General features: G+C 46.4%; 1 protein-coding gene across 1 annotated transcript in view; it reads right to left on the bottom strand.

The window, feature by feature from the left end:
• The window catches only part of LOC144688419 (rho GTPase-activating protein 39-like), a 551,921-nt gene that overhangs the window by 196,495 nt on the left and 329,553 nt on the right, over positions 1 to 25,873 (bottom strand). Inside the window, exons 2-3 of the mRNA XM_078554925.1 lie at positions 17,306 to 17,571; positions 2,359 to 2,418 (exon numbers count right to left, since the gene is read on the bottom strand). The gene's annotated coding sequence lies outside the window, so the exon portion shown is untranslated. The remainder of the gene's footprint in view (positions 1 to 2,358; positions 2,419 to 17,305; positions 17,572 to 25,873) is intronic.

The following is a 25,873-nucleotide window of genomic DNA, read 5'->3' as shown; positions in this document are numbered from 1 at the left end:
AGCTTCAGGGAATAAAACCCTTGTTTCTGTAATCGCCCCTCATAATTTATCTCTTGGAGTCCAGGTGCCATTCTAATGATTATTAACATGTGCAGTGCGGCTATTATTCAAGTGCTTTGGAAAAGAGAAAATGAAGCGAAGACAGAAAAAAGAAGACAGAAAAGAGAGCAAAATAGGCAATGAGAAAAGAGTAGAAAGAAGAAGCAGCAGATGAGAAAAAACATCAACATGCCGTTTTATGATCACCAGATGTAATTATACAGATTTATGATACAAGCTCTGAAAATGAATATGACTATGCCACCCAGAGAAGTATTGGAGGTTAAGTACTTTTCTAGAGCAATTGCAGCAAATGTATTCTGATTTAAGAGCTGTGTGCTATATCAAATATAGAAAGACGGATGTCTACTTTCAAGCCCCATGTAGGCTTTTTTTTGTTGTCCCTCATAATTCTCTCCCCTCTCGAAGGCAATGATAAGTGCTGACATACAATTCCACCAATACCTCAATCAACTGACCAAGCTTTATCGATGAGTTGAAGATAAATCATTGACAGGTTACCTGATTGCTGATCCAGTCACTGCCTCACTCATACACTTTCCAGCAGGGATAACTGGGTAGCAAATACAGTAAGAAGCCCACCTGATGATCCTTCCACCTCCAACACCCTGTCAACTCTCCATTGTCCAAAAATATCCAGGCCAATAGTTGTTAGTGAATTAGCTCAAGTTTGCAATTAAGCTAGTACAGTTTCAACATTGGTATCACATGCGAACTTGTGATGAGCTACCAACCTCATATTGTTGCCATCACTAAAACTGCCTATTTCCATCTCCATAGCATTGCCTGACTCTACCCCTATCTTAGCACATCTGATGCTGAAACCCTCATTCTTGCCTTTGTTTCCTCCAAACTTGACTATTCAAATAGGCTCCAGGCTGTATGGTCTCCCACGTTGTATCCTCTGTGAACTTGAGGTTATCCAAAACTCTGCTGCCCATGTCTTAACTTGCACCAAATCCTGTTTCCCTACATTCTTATTCTCGCTGACCTACATTGGCTCTGAGTCGAGCAATGTCTTGATTTTAAAATTCTCATTCTTGTTTTCGAATCCTCCCTATCTCTATAATCTCTTCCAGCCCCATAATCCTGCAAGGTGTCTGCACTCTACTAACTTAGGCCTCTTGAGCGTCCCCATTTATAATTGTTCCACTATTAGTGGCCGTGCCTTTAGTTGCCTAGGCCCCAAGCTCAGGAATACCCTCCCTACACCTCTCCGCCTCTCTTTCCTCCTTTATGACACCCCTTAAAACATAACTCTTTGACCAAGCTTTTGCTCATCTCACCTAATATCTTCTTGGTACCATACTTTAAGAATTCACCAGTGAACACCTTGGCACGTTTTATAATATTAAAGGCTCCAAATAACTGTATATATATAAATATATATATAAAATATATAAAGTTGTTGTTGTTGGTGTTATTCAAGCAGAAGCCAAATACTGAACCTGGGATCTTCCTTGTTGGGGTGGCTCATTGGTGTGCAATACGAATGACCCAATGCATTTGGAATTTTGCTGCTGACTTTTTATAGTTTTTATGGGTCGTTAAAACATGTGTTCAGAATTTTCTACAAAGAAGTAACATAATTAAGCAAAAGCTGCAGTGGGGCAGTGGCAGAATGCAGAGGATACTAATTCCAGTTTTCATGTTAATATGGTCCTCAAAACATACTAATGTCAGAAATCCTGTAATCCCATACAATAAAAATGGAATTATACATATTTGGTATTGCTCAATGACTCCAATTGTAAGTGGGTCGAATCATAGCAGGCAAAAGAATCCTATATAATAAAAATGGAATTTGACTTATTCAGTTACTGCAAGCTCGTGGCCCTGATGATAATGTAGCACTGCAAGTTATGTGGAATACTCACTCCTCAACACAATGAATTCCAGACAGATGCCAGATCATTGACAGGGGTGTGAGCCTATGAACTAGCCAAATAAGAGCTCATTTCATTCCCACTGAGCAATATCATAGTAGAAGAAGGCAACAGGCTTATGGTTAGTAGATAGTTAGGATAGTTACTAACATTCTCCAAAATAGTACTGCCAATACTACATTTAAAACACCCAACTGAAAATGATTTGAAGACAGGAAACGAGGATAACATTGGGTTATACAGGGAAACTGAGGGAGGAAAATCCGTCCTCACCGGACATTTAAAACATTCCAAGTTTTAAAAGGTTCAGTCAGTGCACTGGTTCTTTGTACTAAATCAGAAGTGATAACAGAGACATGGTTCTAAAACTAAGGAAACCACAGGCTACACGCAAAGTATAACAACTTCTCACCTAAGACTTGTAAACTTGAGAAACAGGCAGCTGCCTGGGTTGCGGACTAGGTTGAAGCATCTGAAAAGGAAATAGGAGAGATTCCAGATTTAACAAGCAGTACAGGGACACAGGCCTGGAGCCAAGAAGATGACGGTGCCAAGGCGGGCTTGGGAAGTAATGCAGCTGCTGCATACAGATCTAAATAACAAAGCAAAGTAGATGTTTTTTTTTCTCATTTCTACTGTCTTTTTGTTACATTGTACAGTATTGTTGCAGTTAGAGTTCTCTGGTACCAGATGTGCGAACAGCAAATTTAAATTATAACCCTTCTTGCTAATTCTGCTCCCTCTACACACACAGTGCTACTGCTTGAATTTCTAAGCTAACTGCTCTCCTTTTTGGGTGAGACGTTAAACCAAGGCCCTCAGGTGTCACCTCTGTCCTCTCAGGTGGACATAAAACATCCTACAGCACTATTCCGAAGATGAGCAGGTGAGTTATCAATGTTTATAATTCAATCAACATCGTTAAAACAGATTGTTGTTGTGACATTATTGCTTGTGGGATCCTGTTGTGCACAAATTGGCTGCCATGTTTCCTACATTACAACAGTGATTGCACTTCAAAGGTATTTCATTGGTGCAGAGCGCTTTGAGATGACCTGAGGCTGTAAGGGCTGCAATATAAATGCCCCTAGGTGAACATTTTGAATTTTATGTTAATAATAAACTGCTTAGTTAATTTTATTACATCATTCCACAGTTTGGAGACTTACAATCCAAATAAACCCTTTTAATCAAGGCTATATTTTCCATTTTTGGCCTATGAATGGCTAGAAATGTTAATTTGATGAGTCAACTTACTGTAGAGTGCCAACTTGACTCTTATCTGAGCAAGATGTTCATAGTTTAAAACTTCATTGCAGGATTTGGATACATAAGCTAGCCTGATGCTTACATGTAGCACCAAGGGAATGTGGTACCGAGGGAGTGCTGGATTGTTAGATATAACATCTTTCAGCTGATATGTTATTCGAGATAGAGCCTACCAGTTGAGGTTGCTTTAAAAAAAATAAATGGCATTAGTTGAAGAAGAGCAGAGGAATTTTTGCAGTGACCTGGCCAATATTTATCCCTCAACTAATGCCACCAAATACAAATTAACTAGTTATTTATCTCATGGTTGTTGGTGAGACATTGCCGTGTTTAAAACTTATTCACCAACTCAGCAACTTGCCGAAGCTCCTTCGGCAGCACCTTACAAACCTGCGATGTTTACCACCTAGAAGGACAAGGGCAGCAGGCATATGGGAACACCACCTCCAAGTCACACACTATTCTGACCTGGAACTATATCGCCTTTCCTTCATTGTCACTGGGTCAAAATCCTGGAACTCCTTCCCTAACAGCACTGTGGGTGTACCAGATGGGCTGCCGCAGTTCAAGGAGGCAGGTCACCACCACCTTTTCAAGGAAAATTAAGGATGGGGGATGAATGCTGGCCTTGCCACACAACCCAAGAAGCTCACAACCCAAGAATAAGTTTAAAAAAAACTTCAAAAAGTAATTAATTGGCTGTGGGACTTTCTGGAAAGATGGAAGGCACTATAGAAATGCAAGTTCCTTCAAATTTTTGTTTGCTTTATAAAGCATAAATTAACCTTCTAGATTTGGTCTCCAAGGCCTGTTCTGTGAGACATACTTGAATTATTTAAATTCTAGCATTCAGTCTACAAGCGCTCAATTTAACACTTCAGCTGTGAAATCTATGCAAAGCAGAAACCAAATGTTGCAACTATTTTTCAGCCAGCACAACCCCTTAATAACAACAATCTTTGTAATTCATACCCAGCCGCATTAACTTTCACTATGTTGTTTTTAAAATTATACCAACAATTTTTTGATCCAGTTATCTCAACACACCACTAATCTTGGTCTATTTTTCACTCTTTTCAGACTTAAAGATAACAGATCCTGAGAAATTGATGTTTGTATTAACAAGCAGATATTGCAGAATCAGAACATGATGCCAGTTAATTTGGTGTTATATGTTGATGTGCAGAATGTGAGAAATTGTAATATTCATTGACTATGCACAATTAATGAGGTATATGAAATATAAATACTCTGTTTGAATTTGTTTTGGCAATAATTCTTAAATTAATAAAACGGATTTGAGCGGGTAGGGATTTTAAATAAATAACTTCATTCATTTTGCCATTACTACTAACTTATTTACAGGGAAGCTTATTTAATTATGCTGCTTAATATATTATTATGTTTTAATGTGATTCCATCCCTCGCGCTATTTTTTTCTCAGAACTTTGCTTTTTTTCTCCCCTCTCTTGTTCCTCTGTGCAAAGCTGTAAGTTTGTTGAATTTTTCTGAACTCCCCATTTCCTGCACTTTTCAACATAACACATCAACTGGCTATGCCACAGCCAAGACTTCACACAACCCCACTCTGACTGCATTAACTTCCCCCCAGGGGAAAATAAATGTTTGCATTCTTATGTTGTGTGTGCAACAAGTGTGCATCAGTATGTGTCATATACTTTCAACTGTAGAACACTAACCTAGAGACACATTAAAGATGGAAGCAAGAGCACCATATAAAGCAGAGTGTTTCAAAGAAGTAGCACATCTCACATTCAGATGGCCGGGTCAAGAATTACTCTCAAGTTTTACGGCGCAAAGACAAAGAAGTAGAAATTATAAATGGGTCCAAAAGACAATTAAGTGATATTCCTGGGGAGAGAAGGGATTGGGGACATGGTGAGAAAGAAAATAAAACCTTGTATTTATACAGAGCTTTTCATGGCCACTGGACATCTCAAAGCGCTTTACAGCCAGTGAAGTACTCTTGAAGTGTGGTCCCTGTTGCAATGTGGGAAACAGCCTGCCGCTGCCTTGCCGAAGAGAGCAGGCTGATCCTCAGGGCCAGCTGGATAAAAGCATGAGGCTGAAGGAGACCAGGCCAAACGACGTCAAACCTGAGGTGATGTGCACTTTCGAACACAGATTACCCGAGTGCCCCATAACGTTTGCCATCAAACGAAAAGCTTTGGTCTCACAGCAAATTCGAAAGCTGTGCAGTAACATGAACCAGGCCTTTTGGGTTCACCAAAATCAGCTTTAAAAATTGCAATTCCAAATGCCCTGCCCCCTTAACAAGTTCCTAAAGGAGCTTAATGGGACATTAATTGGTGGCAAGCGTGTTGCCCATTGCCTCCCTATCACCCTCTCTTCACCAGCACTTCGAAAATTTCAAACTGTTCCCATGGCCTCAAGGTTTCAAACTGTTCCCGTGGCGTTGGGATCCTGAAATGACCAGGGCAGTGATTTTCATTCGTGCCCGTACCGGGTACCAACACTGTCAGCATTTGAAAATCCGGCCCCTTATGTCCACCTAAGGGGACAGACTTTAACTTTTCATCTGAAAGGCAGCATGTCTAACAGTGCAGTTCCCCCTCAGTACCACACCAACATGTCAGCATTGTTTTTTGTGCTGCTTAAGTCCTGGAGTGGGACTTGAACCCAGAATCTTATGACTCAGAATAAGCCTACCTAAGGTGGGAAGTTAATCTACAAAAAATGAACAGGTTTATTGGAGTTAATAAAATTTCTTGTCCTAAAAGTTCTTATATTCTTATGACTCTTCTGAAGCTCTCACCACTTGACCATCTTTTAATTGAATTGAATTATCTGTCAATAAGTTCACAGTGGCTGCATTACAATTGTTATTCCTTCAGTGTGGCTGTCATTATGCATGGGTTATATAGACGACACTGCTGATGATTGTTTGTGACTACAACCAACCAACATAAACAAGGATCAAAAACTGTTTTAGGGTGTTGGATCCATTTTGGTAGGTCTGAAGAAGTCCTCACAGTCATATGTAGGTTAAGTGTAAGTCTTTATTGACTTTTAGAATTATTTGCAAATTTACAGTAAAGGGTACAAGCTTGGAGCTGTCTCCATGCTTGCTGGTACACATGGCTCTGTCCAACACTTGACTGACCCTGGGTCTGAGTCATGTGCTCTCTTACATCACTGTGTGGGTGGTACTGTACTCAGTCCCACGTTAACCCTATTTGCCAGACCCTTATACTACACCTCCCAAGTCTTTATCCAATGCACTTTAAGTGATTATAGTATACCTTATGTTTTACATTGTTGTTACCATCCTACATTTACATTGTCATTATTACATTATCACTGCCCCATCTCTGCCTTCAAGTCCTTGAATTCAAAGGGCTTGTCCTGGCGGTCTGGAGGCCCTTCCATAATTTGTTCACATTACTGTTGGAGGAGTGGTAGGCTCTGTTGCTGTTGGTTCTTCCTGTAGGTTTGGAGGTTGTTCTGATCTGAGTGTGTTCCTCGATATTTCTCCATTGCATAGTGGGTACAGCCAGCCTATGGATGAGGAGGAGACTCCTCCTGTTTCTCCTGACTGTGCCCTCTGTGGTGCCAATCAGGTAGGAGCGACGCTGGTCCTCGTACTTTCTAATGATACTACCTTCTCTCTCGAGGTCTTTAATCTGACCTTGTTACCTTTCTGTAATTGTGGCAAGTGTCTGGTGCAGTACCTTCTGTTATAGGTGGAAGCTTGCTTCTGTTTGTAAGGTTGCTCTCTTGCTGGGATGTCCTAGTATGAGTTTTTTCAGCAGGGTTGGAAGTTGTGTGCGGACTTTCCTGCCGATTAGGAGTTTGGATGGGGACAGGCCGCATTGTAAAGGGATGGACCTGTATATGAGCAGTGCTGTGGGGAAGTCCTCGTTCTTTCTTAGGAGGGCTTTTACTGTACAGACCCCTCTTTCAGCATTCCCTTTGACTGTGAGTATCTCAGAGAGCTGGTGCAGTGATGGAAGCCGGATGTGGCAGCAAAGTGCATGAAGTACTCATTTAAAAATTATGGGCTATTATCGGACACAACCTCATCCGGGATGCTATGGCTCATGGGCATCTCTCTTAGTGTCTTAATTATGGCCTCTATGGTAGTCGTGTGTAGTTGCTTCACCTCATCCTGTATGGAGAAGTGGACCACCACTATAAGAAACGATTTGCTGTTGAAGACGAACAGGTCAATGTCCAGCCTCTCCCATGGCCTAGTAAGGAATTGTGCAGGATGAGGGGCTCTCTTTAGTCCTGCCTGTTCAATGCACACACCTGGCAGTTTGCCATGGTGTCCTCAATCACCTTGGAAATGCCTAGTCACCAGACAGCAGATTGGGCCCATGCTCTTCACTGGGTGATGCTCAGATGGCCCTGGTGTATTTTTTGAAGGCCACAAGGAGACTGGGGTGACCAGCTGCTCATCGTTGACCAGGAACTCATCTATAATTGTGAAGTGTTTATGTTATTCGAACCAGGTTTTCATGGTCCCTCACTTTGGTCTCTGCTGAGGCCATGCTTGTTGGCAATATCTGCGGATGCGGGCAGGTTCCTCATCGCGCTTTTTGTCGGAGTTTACTTGTGGTCACTGGCAGGTATCTCCTTAAATACTGTAATCCTACTTTTAACATACTTAATTGTTTTGTCTGCATACACTTCCTGTAACACTTTTCCCATCAAACACCTCCAATTCACTGTCAGCAACAGCAAGGGATCTGCTGGTGTATAGATTGCTGTCCATTTCGAAGCTGTTGGGTGGAATTGTCTGTGCCTGCTGGCGTCGGGCACGCTCAGCGGCATGAGCAAACAAAATGGTGAGAAGGCCAAAAATTGGTTTCATGATGTCATGAAACCAGTTTGCGATCGTCTGCTCAGCCTGTCGAAGGCGAGCCGCATTTCCCGCCATCGGAAGTTGGGAACCTTATTGTAATACATCTGCATATCATTATGAGACCAGCCCACTGGAATCATTCCCCCCACCCCCACTCCCCACCCCCGCTGGATTACCTGCTTACGTCGGTGTGATTGCACACCGACATGTTTCACAACAGCATATAAAAGGCATGCACTTGGGGGGTCTGCAATTTGAGGGAAACTTGGAGGTTAGTACACAGTAACGTTGCGCAGCGCTTGCCCAGGTTGCCTATTGGACTTCAAGGTTGAGGCACGTTGGAGGCGTGGGAGCAAGGGCTGCTCTGCAGTTGAGGCAACTTGGGGGTGGGGGCAAGGTCTGCCCTCTGGTTGAAGGTAGTGCACAAGGACGTGCGGGGTGGTGGGGAGGGAAGTGGCCATGCATTAGGGAAACAAAAACAGAATTACCTGGAAAAACTCTGGCAGCATCGGCGGAGAAGAAAAGAGTTGACGTTTCGAGTCCTCATGCCCCTTCGACAGAACTGAGTAATATTAGGAGACGGGTGAAATATAAGCTGGTTTAAGGTGGGGGGCGGGGGGGGAGAAGTTGGGGGGTGGGGTGGTTGTAGGGACAAGCAAGCAGTGATAGGAGCAGATAATCAAAAGATGTCACAGACAAAGGAACAAAGAGGTGTTGAAGGTGGTGATATTATCTAAACGAATGTGCTAATTAAGAATGGATGGCAGGACACTCAAGGTACAGCTCTAGTGGGGATGGGGTGGAAAGACTAACCGGGCATTAAAGGTATAGATTTAAAAATAACGGAAATAGGTAGGAAAAGAAAAATCTATATAAATTATTGGAAAAAACAAAAGGGAGGGGGAAGAAATGGAAAGGGGGTGGGGATGGACGGGGGAGTTCAAGATCTAAAGTTGTTGAATTCAATATTCAGTCCGGAAGGCTGTAAAGTGCCTAGTCGGAGGATGAGGTGCTGTTCCTCCAGTTTGCGTTGGGCTTCACTGGAACAATGCAGCAAGCCAAGGACAGACATGTGGGAAACAGAGCAGGGTGGAGTATTAAAATGGCAAGCGACAGGGAGGTTTGGGTCTTTCTTGCGGACAGACTGCATTAGGGAAACCTTGCATAAAGTGACCATTCTTCTGCAGCTGAGACAGTTCTGATACAGCCACATTGACATGTGTGGAGTCGGGCCTCTGGCTTATGTGCCCACTCAAACAACGCAGAGGCATTGAAGTGCCACAAAGCGCTCCAGCGTTTTTCACCCCTTGGGCACAGACTGCAAACTAATCAGCATTTTAGTGGACTGCAGAACAGTTGGACAACTGGGCACGTTGTACAATCTCCTTGCTAAAGCTGGCTGTAAAGTGCTCACAGCCCCTTGCAATGTCATCATCCTGGTTTGGACCAGTCTCCCCCATGGTTCAAGCTAACAGTGTAGCCATGCAGTGTGGGTTAGGGGAATGCCTGCGCCTGAGCTAAGAGCACCACATGCAGTCCAATGGGCAAGGCTACCACCAATCGGTCAGGTGGAGCGAGATGGAGGTGGTTGTGATTTCAGGCAGCTATGCAGTGCACTAAACTCTTGCGATTCAAGTGGTGGCCAGCACTCTCCAGGATGTGTTAAGGGGCCTTCAGACTTAACCAAGAGAGTTCACGTATACCCAAGCTAACCCATGTTTCTCTCTCTTTCATCCTGCAGGAGGAGTACATCAGGACCATGGAGCCTGGTGACCAGCTTTATGCCTCAAGATGTACAGAGAACAGAGACGACAGAGAAGAGAGCGATGGAGGCGCCTGGTTGCACCATCGGAGGAGCATCACCCTCAGGAAGAAGGGGTGGCTGGGGCTCCCATACATGCTGCTGTAGAGCCACAGCGAGCCATTGTAGGTCGGCTAGACCCAGAGTCTATAGGGTCTTCATTTCTGCAGATGACTGACAACCAGTGTCACCGAAAACTGCACATGTCTAGGAAACTGGTCGGTTACATCTACCAGCTACTGCAGGATTTGGTGCCGCGGGGATATGGAGGGCATCCGCTGCCAGTGGCCAAGTAAATGACCGCAGTGCTCAATTTTTATGCTGGTGGCTCCTTTCAGGGCTCCACAAGTGACCTCTGTGGGATATCACAAGCCTCCTCCCACAATGCACTCATGAGGTCAAGGTGCCATCTTCGTGAGGGCACACAACTTTGTGCATTTTACCCGGGACCAGGAGAGCCAGGATGCAAGAGCTATTGGATTTGCCCAGATATCTGATTTTCTACAAGTGCATGGTGCGATCGACTGCACTCACGTTGCATTCAGATCTCCATCGCAACAAAGGGTCAACTATGTCAACCTCAAGGGCTTCCATTCGCTGAATGTGCAGCTGGTGTGCGACCACCACAAACGCATCCTACAGGTCTGCGCATGGTTTCCATGGAGTGTCCACGACTCCTACATTCTCAGTCAGTCACAGATCCCTGATATCTTCCAGGCTCCACAGAGGCTGCAGGATTGGCTCCTAGGGGACAAGGGCTACCTGCAGAGGAAGTGGCTGATGACACCCGTGCGGCAGCCTCAGACTGCAGCAGAGTGAAGGTATAAGGAGGCTCATGCTGCAACTCGCAATTTGGTAGAGCAAGCCATCAAGATGCTGACTGGACTGGTCTTGTGGAGCCCTGTAAAATAGTCCACAGAGGGTGTCACGCGTTGTCATCACCTGCTGCGCCCTTTACAACCTGGTGCTGCAATGGGGAGAGGAGCTGGCTGAGGAGGAGATGCAGGAGCTGGTGGTCTCCTCCCATGAGGAGGACATCGATGGTGATGAGCGTGAGGAGGTCCTCGAAGGTGAAGATGATGGCGATGAGGCCCTTGCACTAGCCAGACGAGTCAGGCGCGCTCAGGAGGCCCTCATAGTTGTTAGATTTATGAAGGATGATGACGACATGCAGTGAGGAGTCATCATAGATCTTCACATTGTATCTATGAACGTTTGACTCCAGTCTGGCTGATGTTAGCACACATACCCTCTATGATAATGCTCCAGTCGTGGAGATGCAGTGGAGGCCCTAATAGTCGCTTGAATGCAGGAGGATGATGACGACATGCATTGAGGACACTCCACAGATCTTCACATAGCCTCTAAAAATGTCTGACTCCTGTCTGGCCAAGGGCAGCTCGCTTGTGCTCTGTGATCAGGGTCATTACATAGAGACGCAGGCATAAAACTTTAAAAGCATCCAATCCTTTGTCCGCCTTCAGCACCTGACCCCTTAAGGAGCATAGCATCACTGGTCACAGATGCTGAAGAGATGGGGGCCTAAAAGGTGCTGAGAGCACACAGAGAGAATGACGGAACTCTGTGACACCTGCCCACAACATTCTGGCAGCAATGACAAGCACCGTCGAGGTACAGGCATCACTAATGTGTCCAGGGAGTGTGAGGCTGGACCATCACTTTGGTCTGAAGGCTGCACAAAGCACAGGGAAGAGGCCCTGGACTGAGACACCTGCCTTTATCTTGTGCAGAAAGGTTTCACATTTGAATGACATGAACGCTGCTCATCAGAACAAGGAGCCACAGGCAGGGAAACATTCTTGGGAGTTTATTTACAATAGTGAACATTATGTATAAGTGATTAACACCCATCCCCAACTTTCCTAATCCTGCCACCATGTCTTGGTGCTCCCAGGACATCCATAGCGGAGGTGGAGGCAGCCTGCTGACTGCTACGCCCTGTCTGGTGTGACCTTGGGCGGGCATCCTCTGGAGGGCTGAGCCCTTGAGGGCCCCGGCCTGCTGTTGGGGTCCTGCTGTGTGGCAGTGGCACCCTCCTCGGCCTGTGGAGCTGGAGCTGCTGAGGTCACAGGAAGAGGGGATTTGGATGCACTGGACACTCCCAGAGTCACCTGAATGGATGGCCCTGGGGGTACACCTGCTGATCCTTCTCTCTATGGGTGCCCAAGGGCCCCTCCTTGAGGGCTGACTCCTTGAGGAGAAGGGGTAGCTGGAGTGAAATCAGGCTTCCCCGTACCCCTCTCGTTTACACACTGTTGGAGGTCAACTATGGTGTCAACGATGGAGTTCAGCCCACGCAGCAGTGACGTCCTGGACTAAGGATTCCATGGCAGCCGCCATCCTACCAGTGTTGACCTCGGTGCACTGGCATGCCAGCGCTGTCACCTCAGTCTGAAGGCGGATGGATTCCTCCATCGTGCCTTGCAACCTGAGGAGTGCAGCAGTCTTCCCTTCCTAGTATTCCCTATTTGCCTTTGAAACTCCAGCAACTGTGACATGACCAAGTCCAAAGGCTCATCATCTGACTCGAACTTAGCAAATTCCTACCTCCAACAGTCCTCCGAGTGCCGGACACCTGGGAAGTCCCTGCCGCTGCTTGCTGTGAATCAGAAAGTGCGATGTGCTCACCACATTGTGATCCTGAGGCTACTCAAAAGCTCGGTCCCACTGAGGTGTGTGGCTCTGCGCTGGTGGAGGGTGTGGGTGAGCGCTGTGACGGGACTTCAAGGAGTTTGTGTTCAGATTCCTCTTCTGAGATGACTTCAGGGTGTGACTGGAGGCCCTGGGTCGTGGACATTCTTGGCTGTTTCCCAGATGTGCCTGTGGAAGCATGGAGAGATAATTAGTGCATGGCAGTGGCCTGTGAAACAGGACGCATCACTCATGGCATGGTTGTCTGATGGGTGTTGCACTGCTGGTTCTTCATTTGGTGGAGCACCTCCGATCTCACCATCAGCACAAGTCTGGTACAGATCCTCGCCGGCCAGCTGAATGGCTCTGCTTTCAAAGTCCTTGAGGACCTTGATTTCAGGCATTCCTCCACCAGTCTGCGAACTCTCCTTCTTGTTGTTGGCCAGTTTGTCCTGCATGAATAGAGATGGATAGCATGATGCCTGCCAGGCCAGATGATAAGGATGCCTAGCAAGTGTGGACGTGAGTGGTCTCATGGATGGGATGAGGACAATTATGGTGTGCGTGAGAGAGTAAATGGTGATGTCTCTTGAACTGGTCATGAGTGAGGGCCCTGTGGATGTGTGATGAGTTTGTGAGTGCATGAGTTGTGAGCGATAAGAAGAGTGACTTACCCTGGCAAAACGGAGATTATTCAACCTCTTGTGGCACTGGGTGGCTGTCCTCTTTTGCAGGGCGTTAGCGCTGACCACCATTGCCAGTGCCTCCCAAGCCGGATTAGTGATGTTGCTAAAATAAAATCAAAGTACTGCGGATGCTGGAAATCTGAAATAAAAACGGAAAATGCTGGAAAACTCAGCAGATCTGACAGCATCTGTGGAGAGAGAAACAGAGTTAATGTTTTGCGTCCGCATGACCCTTCTTAGCTCTGAAGAAGAGTCATACGGAATTGAAACGTTAGCTCTGTTCTCTCTCCACAGATGTTGTCAGACCTGCTGAATTTTTCCAGCATTTTCTGTTTTTATTTTATATTAGTGATGTTGCTGCCCATCTTGCAACCCGAGCGGGGGTAGAGGACATCACGCCGGGCCTCCATTGCATCCAAAAGGCACTCAAGAACACGTAATTGAACCTGGGGGCTGCAGTCTTCTTGCCTTTCGGGGCCATATCTTCCTTCCATCAGTCATGGGTTAGAAGCACTGAGAGGAGTGCACGCGGCTGCATTTTAAATATGGCGCCCTGTGTGATGAGGTGATGGGGTGGCGGGCGATGGCAGCCCACCCATCATGGAAACGGCTTGTTTCCCAGGAATACATAATTAATGCTACAGGTCTGGGATGATACGGCGTGAGAAGCCGCCATTGCGGCCGGCTGGTAAAACATCATTTTACCTGCTCACTGCCGCACTTAGTGCAAATCTAGGATTATTCTGCCTGTCGTTTTAATCTGAGGTCCTTATCCATGCTTTATTTTACCTCCAGACTTGACTACTCCAAAGCTCTCCAAGCCAGCCTCTCATTTCCACCCTTTGTAAATTTGAGCTCATCTAAACCTCTGCTCCTCAAGTACTAACTAGTACGAAATCCTGTTCACTCATCAAGCATCCTCAGGCTGACCTACGTTGGCTTCCCTCTGGCCTGTTATGTGACTCCAAATTCCTTTGCTTCGCCATTACTGGCTGTGCCTTCAGCTGTCTAGGCTGTTTGAATAGTAGCTCTAGAATTCCTCCCTAAACCTCTTCACTTCTCTACCTTTCATCCCACCTTGAAAGCACTGTTAAAACCTCCCTCTTTCACCAAGCTTTGGGTCACCTGTCCTAATATCTCCTCATGTGGCTCAGTGTATAAGTTGTGTCTCAATGTATAAAATGTGCCTGACAACATTCCTGCAAAGGACTTTGGGATGTTTTACCATGTTAAAAGCACCATAGCCAGGCTTTTGGCTCCTGACCAAAATCCAGAGAAGCTACATATGTGGATGACAGCTTATGTGTGTCAGGTCTGACTTCATTGTCCCCAGTGATCATTTAGACTGCTGAGTCTCATTGTGCAGTATCACATATGAGCATTAGCTGGATTTGCCAACGCCAGCAGGACATATTCTTGGAGGATTCATCACATAATGCCTCAAGGCTCAAAACACGTCACCCAGTCAAACAGCCCTATTGCCTGTCTCCAATAATTATTTCATAAATAAACAAATCATAGAATGGTGACACCACAGAAGGAGACCATTTGGCCTGTTGTGTACATGCCAGCTCTCTGCAAGAGCGACTACAGCTAGATCCATTCCAACGCTCTTTCCCCATAACCCTGCAATTTTTTTCTGTACAGGTGCTCACCCACTTCCCTTTTCAAAGGCCCGATTTAATCTGCCTCCATCACACTTTTTGTCAGTGCATTTCAGATCCCAACCCCTCGCTGGGTAAAAAAAGCTTTTCCTCATGTTGCCATTGGTTCTTTAAATCCATGTCCTCTGGTTCCTGACTCTTCTGTCAATGGGAACAGTTTCTCTATATCTACTCTGTCTAGACCCTGCACTACTTTGAACATCCCTTATCATGAGGGTTATCTCCTCGCAACTAAAGAAGTCAATGAAAATCGGGAGTGGGGGGGGGTCAAACTCTTCACTGGCCGAAGCAATCACGTATCAAAGAGAATCCTCCTAGGCAGCAGTCTTCTGAACCTTTAATACATGGAGAACCCAGGACAATTCTGGAGCATTGGCAACTAAACCGTATCTCAGAATGAACCAATTTTTTCAAGAAAAGAGTGGCGAAAATTGGGGATAGAGAGGTAATAAAAAAGTTTGAATTTTAATCTAATTTTCAATTCACTTTTGTACAGATCTATCATTGTTACTCATTCCTTCAGAAATGAAGATGCTGGGAAAGCAGTTGAGTTCTTGCATTTCTGAGATTGAGTTGAAGCTTAAGGATTACGATGCTACAGCGACCCTATGAGTCAAGAGGCAGTACTGCATGGTGTCAGTTGCAATACGTTTACAGAAATATTTAATTGTAGCAGAAATGTTGTCGCACCTCCAAAAATAGCTGTACTGTTTTTATTTAATGGAGTAGGGTGGAGCTGGTAACTCTAATCCTGATGCTATTAGAGTTCCAGCATTGGTGAATGTGACCATTGAGACTCTTCCAGCATAACCTTTCTTGTTTCAGCCACGTCATATGAGAGAGGGAGTGAAAACTCTCAGGGTGCTAGCATGAGGAGCCCTGTTGAAAATTATTGCAGAGTGCTTTCAATTGAGTTGACCAAAGAATTGTCAGAAACAAAATGAAGGCTTAGAGGAGATTTGATAGTGGTGTTTGATGTTAAAAAGGATTTGGATAGAGTAAATAAAGAGAAGCTGTTTCCAATAGTTGAAGTGTTGGTAAACAGAGCATAAGAAATAGGAGCAGGAGCAGGTCATTCTGCCCTGGAGCTGGCCCCATCATTCAATAAGACCATGGCTGATCTGATGGTGACCTCAACTCCACTTTATTGTCTGCCCCACATAACCCTTGAATCGCATGTAGATCAAAAATTAATATTCCAATTCAATTCCTGGGAGCCTGGCTCTGAGAGTTAGCTCCTGGCATTTCTGGTATTAAAACTATTTTCCATGGCCCAGTAGCAGGATTGTAGACTCAGATAAAACAGCCATGTGACTACAGAACCCTGATTTAACAGCAGGAAGGCAGGGTTCCTAGAATCCAGAATAAAAGAACATCAAGCCAGCAATAATGTAAATGACGTGCATTCTCTGAAAAGTACCAGTATCTCTACCTCTCACTTGACATATTGAAGTCTGTTCTGTGTTTGTCTCTAGGGACGTTTAGCTGTTGGTACTGTATTAATGCATCTACTTTAAAGCAGATCATAAAGTCATAAGATCATAAATAAAGGAGCAGAAGTAGGCCATTCGGCCCATTGAACCTGCTTTACTTCGTGGTTGATCGATAACCCATAACCCTTGACGCCCCTGTCAATCAAATTTTGTCTAACTCAGCCTTGAATATGTTCAATAACTCAGTCCCCACTGTTCTACGGGATAGAGATTTTATGACCCTTAGAGAGAAGAAATTGTTCCTCATTTCCATCTTAAATAGGAAACCCCTTATTCAGAAACTGCGTCCCCTGGTTCCATCCTCTTAACATCTACCCTGTCAAGTCCCCTCAGAATCTTTCTGTTTCAATAAGATCACCTCTCATTCTTCTAAACTCCAATGAGTATAGGTCCAGCTTGCTCAACCTTTCTCATTAGACAACCTCTTCTTCATCCCAGGAATCAACCTAGTGAATCTCTCTGAACTGCCTCCAATGCAAATATATCCCTCCTTAAATAAGGAGACCAAAACTGAACACAGTACCTTAGGTGTGTTCTCAATGCCCTATACAGTTGTAGTAAGACTTCCCTGCTTTGACAGTCCATCCTCCTTGCAATAAAGGCCAACATTCCAATTGCCTTCCTAATTACTTGCTGTACCTGCATGTTAACTTTTTGTGATTCTTGTACGAGGACACTCATACTCCTCTGTACTACAACACTCTGTAGTCTCTCCCCATTTAAATAATATTCTGCTTTTCTATTCTTACTACCAAAGTGAATAACATTATACTTCTCCATATTATACACCATCTGCCATCAAATTGCCCACTCACTTAACCAATCTATATCCCTTGCAGACTCTTTGTGTCCTTATTACAACTTAGTTTCTCACCTTTTTTATATTCTTTAATGGGATGTGGGTGACACTGGCAAGGCCAGCTTTTGTTGCCCATCCCTAATCACCCTTGAGAAGGTGGTGGTGAGCTGCATTCTTAAACCACTGCAGTTCATCTGGTGCAGGTACACCCACAGTGTGGTTAGGAAGGGAGCTCCAGGATTTTGATCCAGCGACAATGATGGAATGGCAATATAGTTCCAAGTCAGGGTGGTGTATGGCTTTGAGGGGAACTTGCAGGTTGTGGCATCTGCTACCCTTGTCCTTTTAAGTGGTAGAGGTCATGGGTTTGTAAGGTGTTGTCGAAGGGGGCTTGGTGAGTTGCTGAATGCATCTGGAGTGAGTCTGGAACTCAATGCTGAAAGGGTGGTTGAGTCAGAAACTCTCATAACATTTAAGAAGTATTTAGATATTCACTTGTGTTGCCATAGCCTCCAGGGCTATGGACCAAGCGCTGGAAAATGGGATTAGTGTAGTCAGATCTTTGTTGACCGGCACAGACACAATGGGCCGAATGGCCTCTTTCTGTGCTGTAGACATCTATGAGTCTATCTTGTAGATGGTACACACTGCTGCAATTGTGCGTCACTGTTGAAGAGAATGAATGTTTAAGGTGGTGAAAGGAGTACCAATCATGCGGCTGCTTTGTTCTGGATGGTGTTGAGCTTCTCGAGTGTAGTGGGGGCTGCACTCATCCAGGCATGTGGACAGCATTCCATCACACTCCTGACTTATGCTTTGTATCCAGATGGTAAACACCACGCTGACAGACTTCATGGTTCCAACAAATTACTTTGCTAAAGTAAGATTAAACAGGAGAACAAATATTACAATACTTCATCTAAAGAACATATTTCTTTTGTTAGCAGTGACTATGCTTCAAAAAGTACTTCATTGGCTGTAAAGCTGTAAATTCATTGGAATGTCATGATGTCATGAAATGCTTAAGCTGTTTCTTTCTTTAATTACAGTATATAATTGAAAAAAATAAAAACCCTTAAAAGTGCTATATTTCTTGTCAGTAACTTTTAGATCACACATCCAAGATTTAAAAACTTTGCATGGGAAATGAACCTTACATTGTCCTTTCTCACTTGAATGTGTTGCCTCCAACTGACTTGAAGCAGCTGTTACCATAATATATCCCCAGCCTGCACTGCCCTGGAGGCAGAACTGCCCACTTAGACTCAGAACAAAGGCAGGAGATAGCTCGCATACCATCTTGATTACTATTAATCACCCAGCATCTGCTTTGCCCAGGAGATGCTAATTCTGACAGTGTGCACCTAGATGGCTTCTGAAAACAAAGCTTATTTTGACAGTTAAGCTCTTACAAATGATGGTGCTGTCTCCCTCATTAAGCAAGGTTCAGTTAAGATATTCAAGATCCCCTCTCAGTAAGTAGATAAACAAGCTGTTAATCAATTACATCTTTCTCTGGGGAGACAGCAATTATAGATTTGCTCAACAATTTGCATGCAAATCTGAAAGGACAAATACCCCATTTGTCTTGATTAACTGACACAACAAACCAAAGGTAATTTTTCCAGAGAGCCAACATATTTTAAAGCTGTTCGAGTCCTGACACAGCTGCACATACATTGCCAAAGAAAGTTATAATATATAGAGAGATTCTTCTAGCTTGAAGCAATACAGACCTACATATCTGTTATAGGAACCTCACAGAAATATTACCAGGATACAGAACGTAAACATGAAAACAATTCTTCCACATACCCCGAGAGAGCAAGGCAAGAGGGCACAGGTAACAGGAACATAGGAATCGCTAGATGAAAGAAGACCAAGGTCCATCTCGTTTGCTTGCTACCACCTTGATAGTCCAGTCACACAATGCTAATGGACTTTTGACAATTGTAAAAAACATAGCAATCAATCTCAATCAATTAGTCTACAACAGACGCAGACAGGACATGAGAAAATCCCTAGTGATAGTGTTTTGGGAACTGTGGGTCTTCTTAAGCACATACACTCACCGCATGTCATACTCATACTGCATCAATAAAATGTTATTTTCTGAAAGAAAACTAACCAGTTTTTATTTGCATGAATCAATACTAACTGCACCCAGTGTCCCAAGGGATGCCATTCCATAGATTGACCACTCATTCGCTGAAATACTGATTAGGCAGATTCATTTTGAATTTACTCCCCTCCAAGTGCAGGCAGTATCCCCTAGTTATAAAATGGTACATCTTATTGATTGATTAATGGGGAGTTGTTAACAGAAGTTGCAGTAGTTTTTGTAATGCTTTAGTTACAATTATGAGGTTTATAAGATTGTTATGTTTTGGGACTGTGTCTTTCATTTAAGGTAAAATGAAGGGGACCATGTGAACTGTTCTGAAGTCTGCTTGACAGCAGGTCATAGTTTGATTGTTAGAGATAAAATTGTTTTACTGGGAAGAAGGTGCAAGATGTTGACACTTGGAGATAATGTCAGCAGCCTGCGCGCAAACAGTGGACTTTGTTTCCAAAGTCCCAGAAAAGTGTTGAGAATGTCTGGTTGTAAACAATTGTGCTTTAAAATGTTCACTAACTTCCAAGATAAAAAGAGAGTTGGGGTCTCAAAGATAGTTTATCAACATCTCTACCTGGATACAATGCCCATGTATTTCATGTTGCCATTGTGAAGGCCTTCAAGACGGGAAGGGTACAGAGGAAGCCATTGTGAGGCTTTCCTGAAATAGCACTGAATATCACAGACGGGTTAGTCTCTTGGGGTCCAAGAGAGAGAGTGAGTAGCTAGAGGCTGAAAGTCTTTCTGGTTCACCATGCCAGATTATGGGTGGAAGCTCACGCTCAGGTTGAAGACCAAATTTGTGAGGAGTTAAATCGAAGCTGGAAGATTCACCTAGCTGGCATTAGAGGGAGGCTCTCCAGTTATACTTTCACGGTGAAGGACAGTTCTGGGCCAGGACTTTATGGCCCCTCCTACTTGGCAGGATATTACGGTCCTACTGAACTGAATGGAGATTTAAATGGCTCACTGCATCTGCAGGGGGTGGGGTGGGGTGGGAGACATGCTGTGGGGGGGCTGTAAAATCCTGGCCCAGGAGTTAGAAGTTACGAGGCTGAGAAAGGAAAAGAACAGAAGTAAACCATTGGGAACTAAGAATCATTTTGGACTGATTTTGGGAGATTGTCTTCTTAAAGGATAGTGTATAAGGATATACCAGTGAGGTGTGTTTTTTCAGCTGTGCTAAAAATAAGGATGGGATATTCCGTTCCGTGGTTTAAAGTGTAAGTTGCCTATAAAAATGGTGTTTAATTGGGTGACCAGATTTTCAGAAGTCAAAACTGGGGCACATTGAAAAGTCTTAGGAAAATGGGGCTCTGGGATGATGCACATGTTGGGCGACCAATAGCAGGAATCTGGGGGAAGGGCTGCTGAATGTAGGAGGGCACCTCTCAGAATATGTCCAGCCAGAGTTAACGACCTTATTAAGACACCTAGTCATTGAAGACAGCAGTTACAAACCACAGGCTTTTGTTCCAATGACATTTCCGCCTCATTTTCTTAAAATAAAACTGAACCAAGGCTTTGTTTGTCACAAGACTGCAGGACCCTCTATTCTGCTCTAACTTTACTCTGCAATGCACAATGGTAAGACCAATCTCCATTTAAAAGCCTCATTTATTTTAATTTGCACACTGACTTCGAACAATATACATTTGCAGCCAGAAGCTGGATTCTGAACGAGTGAATGTACCTCAGGTGTGGGAGATTCTGTTTGCACCCAGAGCCGCAAGTAGGAAGCCACATGATCTTTCAATGAGAAGTTTGGTTGAACATGCAATGGCTCAAACGAACTTGCCTGTCACCTTCCTCAGCACTGATTGGAGGTTTACCGCTGGGTGATGTTCGACTACCTCAGCTGCGGCTTGTGGTTGGTGGGCACTGCTGTCGATCTTCTGTCATCACCCAGTAGCTGACTCCCTCCTGGCTCCCAGGTTGTTATGGGGTAAATTTATAGGGGTTCATGTGGGTAATTTACCCTCAGTAACTTCTATAAATTAACACCAGTGCCTCCTATAAATCAATGGGTGGAATTTTCCCAGAATTGCACTAAGTGTGGTAGCGGGCGGGTAAAATGGAGTCATATCCGCCGACGAAAATGGCGGGTTTTCACACCGTATCGTCCTGAGCCCACCTCATTTATTTATTCACTTCCGCGAAACACGCTGTTTTCATGGCGAGCGGGCACTCATTTGCCCACCCACCATCACCCCGCTGTTGCATTACGCCAACTGCTATATATAAAAGGCAGCCACCAGTAAAGTGTTCACTACCACCGGCTCACCATGGCTGCCTGGGACAAATGGCCAGCAAAGGGAAAAAGACAGCAGCCCCCGCTTCAACAACGGGTCTCTTGGGCGAATGCTGGATGCTGTGGAGGCCCGCCAGGATGTGCTCTACCCCCACTCTGGCCGCAGGATGGGCAGCAAAGTCACCAACCTGGCTTGGGAGGTGGTGCAGCGATGGTCAGTGCAAACGGCCTGCAGAGGAGGACAGCCACCCAGTGCCACAAAAGGACGAATAATCTCTTCCGTTGCACCAGGGTAAGTCACTCTTTTCATCACTCCCAACTCACAAACCCATCACACATCCACAGGGCCCTCACTCACCGTCAGTGCAAGGTACATCACCATTCACTCTTTCACACACACCGTCATTGTCCTCATCCCATCCATGGGACCACTCATCACCCACACAGGCCAGGCATACTTATCATCTGGCCCGGCAGGCGTCCTGATACACTCTCCCTATCTCTATCCATGCAGGACAAACTGGCTCACAACAGGAGGGAAAGGTCGCAGACAGGTGGAGGGATGTCGGAGATCAAAGTTCTGGCAGAATTCGAAAACAGAGCCATCCAGCTGGCCGGTGATGACTGGTGAGGTCGGTGCTGCTCCACTAAGTGAGGATCCAGCAGTGCAACATCCATCAGATAACCATGATGTGAGTGATATGTCCTCTTTCACAAACCACTGTCATGCACTAATTATCTCCCCTTGCTTTCGCAGGCACATCTGCCAAACAGCCGACAGAGTCCATGACCAGGGCCTCCAATCAAGCCCCGAAGAGACCTCTGAAGAGGAATCTGAAGGCACCCTCCCTGAAGACCTGTCACAGTGCTCACCCACACCCTTCACCAGCGCAGAGACACACCTCGGTGGGACCTAGCTTTAGAGTAGCCTCGGGATCACAATCTGGTGAGCAAATTGCACTTTCTGATCCACAGCAGGCAGAGGCAGGGACTTCCCAGGTCCCCGGCACTCGGGGGACTGCTGGAAGCCACAACATTGCTGAGTCCGAGTCAGATGATGAGCCTCTGGACTTGGTCATGTCACAATTGCTGGAGCTGCAAAGGCAAGATAAGGAACATCGGGAAGGGATGTCCGCTGCACTCCTCAGATTGCAAGACACAAGGGAGGAGTTCGTCTATCTTCAGGCTGAGGTGATAGTGCCAGCATTGCAATGCACCGGGGTCAACACTGGCAGGATGGTGGTTGCCATGGAGAGCTTGGTCCAGGATGTCACTCCTGCACTGCTGCATGGGCTTAACTCCATAGTTGGCCTCCAACAGTGTGTACGCGAGAGGGGTGCTGGGCAGCTCGATCTCACTTCAGCTACCCCTTCCACTCATGGAATCAGCCAGGGACCCGCGGGCACCCTTAGGGAGGAGGATCAGTAGGTGCACGCTCCAAGCCATCCACCCAGGTGACTCTGGGAGTGACCATCCGAATCCCCTCTTCCTGTGACCTCCTCAGCTCCAGCTCCACAGGTTGAGGAGGGTGCCACTGCCACACAGCAGGACCCCGAAAGTAGGCCGGGGCCCTCCAAGTCTCAGCCCTCCAGAGGACGCCCGCCAAAGTCATCATAGACAGGGTGTCACAGTCAGCAGGCTGCCTCCACCTCCGCTGTGGATGTCTGCGGAGCACCAAGACGTAGCGGCAGGGTTGGGAAAGTTAGGTAAAAATAGTTGAACAGGCTGGGCACGGGTGTTGATCATTTGTATAATTTGTTCACTATTGTCAATAATCTCCTAAGAATGTCTCCCTGTCTGTGGCTCCTTGTTCTAATGAGCAGTGTTCTTGTCACTCAGATGTGAAACCTTTCTGCACAAGAATAAAGGCAGTGTCTCAGTCCAGGGCCTCTTCCCTGTGCTCTGTGTAGCCTTCAGACCACAATAATGATCCAGCCTCACACTCCCTGGAAACATTACTGATGCCTGCACCTCAGTGGTGCTGGTCATTGCTGCCAGAATGTAGTGGGCAGGCGCCAGAGAGTTCTCTCATTCTCTCAGTGTGCTCTCAGCACCTTTAAGGTGGGGCTGGCCCCCATCACACCAGCACCTGCGACCAGTGATGCTATGCACCAGCTCTTGAAGGGCTGAGCTGCTGAAGGCAGACACAGCATCAGATGCTTCTAAAGGTTCATGGCTGCATCTCTGAGATGGCCCCGATCATGGGAGCGCAAGCGAGCTGCCCTCAGCCAGACAGGAGTCAGACATTGTCAGAGGCTATGTGAAGATCTATGGGGCGTCCTCACTGCATCTTGTCATCATCCTCCTGCGATTGAGTGACTATTAGGGCCTTCACTGCAACTCCATGACAGGAACATTCTCACAGAGAGCATTGGCGCTGTCATAAGCCAGACTGGAGTCAAATGTTTACAACTGCAATGTGAGCATCATTCTCCACAAATCTGGCAGTTATGAGGACCTCCCAAGCACGCTTGTCTCATCTAGCCAGTGCGAAAGCCTCATCCCTGTCATCATCACCACCAAGGACCCCCTCACCCTCATCCCCGTCGGCGTCCTCCTCATCGAAGGAGACGTGCAGGTCCTCCATCTTCTCCTCAGCCAGCTCCTCTCCCTGTTGCAGCACCAGGTTGTAAAGGGCACAGTAGATGACAATGATGCGTGACACCCTCTGTGGACTATATTGCAGGGCTCCACTAGACCGGTCCAGGCACCAGAACCACATCTTCAGCATCCCGATGGTCTGCTCCACCAAGTTGCGAGCTGCTGCATGAGCCTCATTATAGCGTCGCTCTGTTGCAGTCTGAGGCCGCCGCACAGGTGTCATCAGCCATGGCCTCTGTGGACCCTGGAAGGCTGCAGGGATCTGCGAGTGACTCAGGATGTAGGAGTTGTGCACACTCCCTGGAAACCGTGTGCACACCTGCAGGATGCATTTCTGGTGGTCTCATACCAGCTGTACGTTCAGTGAGTGGAAGCCATTGCAGTTGATGAGGTCCACCAAGTGTAGCAACGGAGACCTGAGCGCCACATGAGTGCAGTCAATTGCACCCTGTACCTGTGGGAATCCCAAGATCAGGGAGAAACCAATGGCCCTTGCATCCTGGTTGTCCCGGTCCCGGGCGAAATGCACGAAGTTGTGTGCCATGGAGAAGATGGCATCCGTGACCTCATGGATGCATTTGTGGGTGGCGGCTTGTGATATCCCACGGAGGTCACCTGTAGAGCCCTGAAAGGAGCCACTAGCACAGAAATTTAGTGTCGCAGTCACTTTCACAGCCACTGGCAGTGGATGCCCTCCGTGTCCCCTTGGCGCCAAGTCCTGCAGTAAGTGGCAGATGTGAGCCATCAGGTTCCTAGACATGTGCAGTCGTTGGCGACACTGGTTCTCAGTCATCTGCAGGAATGGCAGGCGATGTCTATAGACCCTGGGTGTTGCTAGGCGCCGACTGGCCAAGGTTCACTGTCGCTCCTGGGCAGCGTGTGCACGACCCCCTGTTACCCCTTCATGAGGTTGCTGCTTCTGCCTTTGCGCAGCCAGGTGCCTCAGTCAGTCTCTCCTCCGTCTGCTATGGTCTCTGTAGGCCATCAGGCATGCAGGTAGGTCACCAGGATCCATGATCCTGACATGGTCCCCCTGCAGCATTAAAGGGAGAAAGACGTGGTTATCATAGCTGTACTTAGCACCTTTCCTGGCCCTGTGTGACCACCCCTTAATGCTTCCCGGAGAGTGCTGGTCACCCCTCGGTTGGCCAGAGATCAGTGCGCTGCATGGCTGCCCTGTCAACCTGCGACTTGGGGGACACTGGTCCAAACCGGGATGCTGAGATTGCAAGGGGCTGTGAGTGCCTCCAGCAGTGACTGCTACATGACCAGCATTGGCGAGGAGATTGTACGTGTGCAGTCCTACTGCTCTGCGGTCCAATAAAGTGATGGCAGACATGAAGTCTCTGCCGGGGGGTGGGGGGTGGTAAGGTATGGAGCGCTTGGTGGCCCTTTGGTGCCTCCCCATTGCTTGCATAGGTGGCAGGCTAGGAGTCCAACCGCAATCATATCATTGTGGCTGCGCCTGTTCTGCCTCATTTGCACAGGCATGGTCAGTTTATACAGGTGTCCCTAATGTGTGGCCATTTCCCTCACTCACCCTGCCCCCCACCTCGATTACCTGTGCACGGATGCAGCGCCAGTGCAGCACTTGACCCCCCCTCCACCGACAACAGTCACCTCTGAGGCTGGCCAGCACTTGCCTCAGGACATCCCTCCACCCCCTCAGCTAGCACTTGCCCCCACCCCCTTGAGGCCTGTAAACAGGAGAGCTGTGGAGAACACTGCTGCTCACTCACCTCAGTG

This window comes from Cetorhinus maximus, chromosome 13 (genome assembly GCF_964194155.1).
Source record: "Cetorhinus maximus chromosome 13, sCetMax3.hap1.1, whole genome shotgun sequence".
In the NCBI taxonomy this organism is placed as follows: Eukaryota; Metazoa; Chordata; class Chondrichthyes; order Lamniformes; family Cetorhinidae; genus Cetorhinus; species Cetorhinus maximus.
Note: the sequence above shows the minus strand (reverse complement) of the source record. Positions and strands in the feature narration are given on the sequence as shown.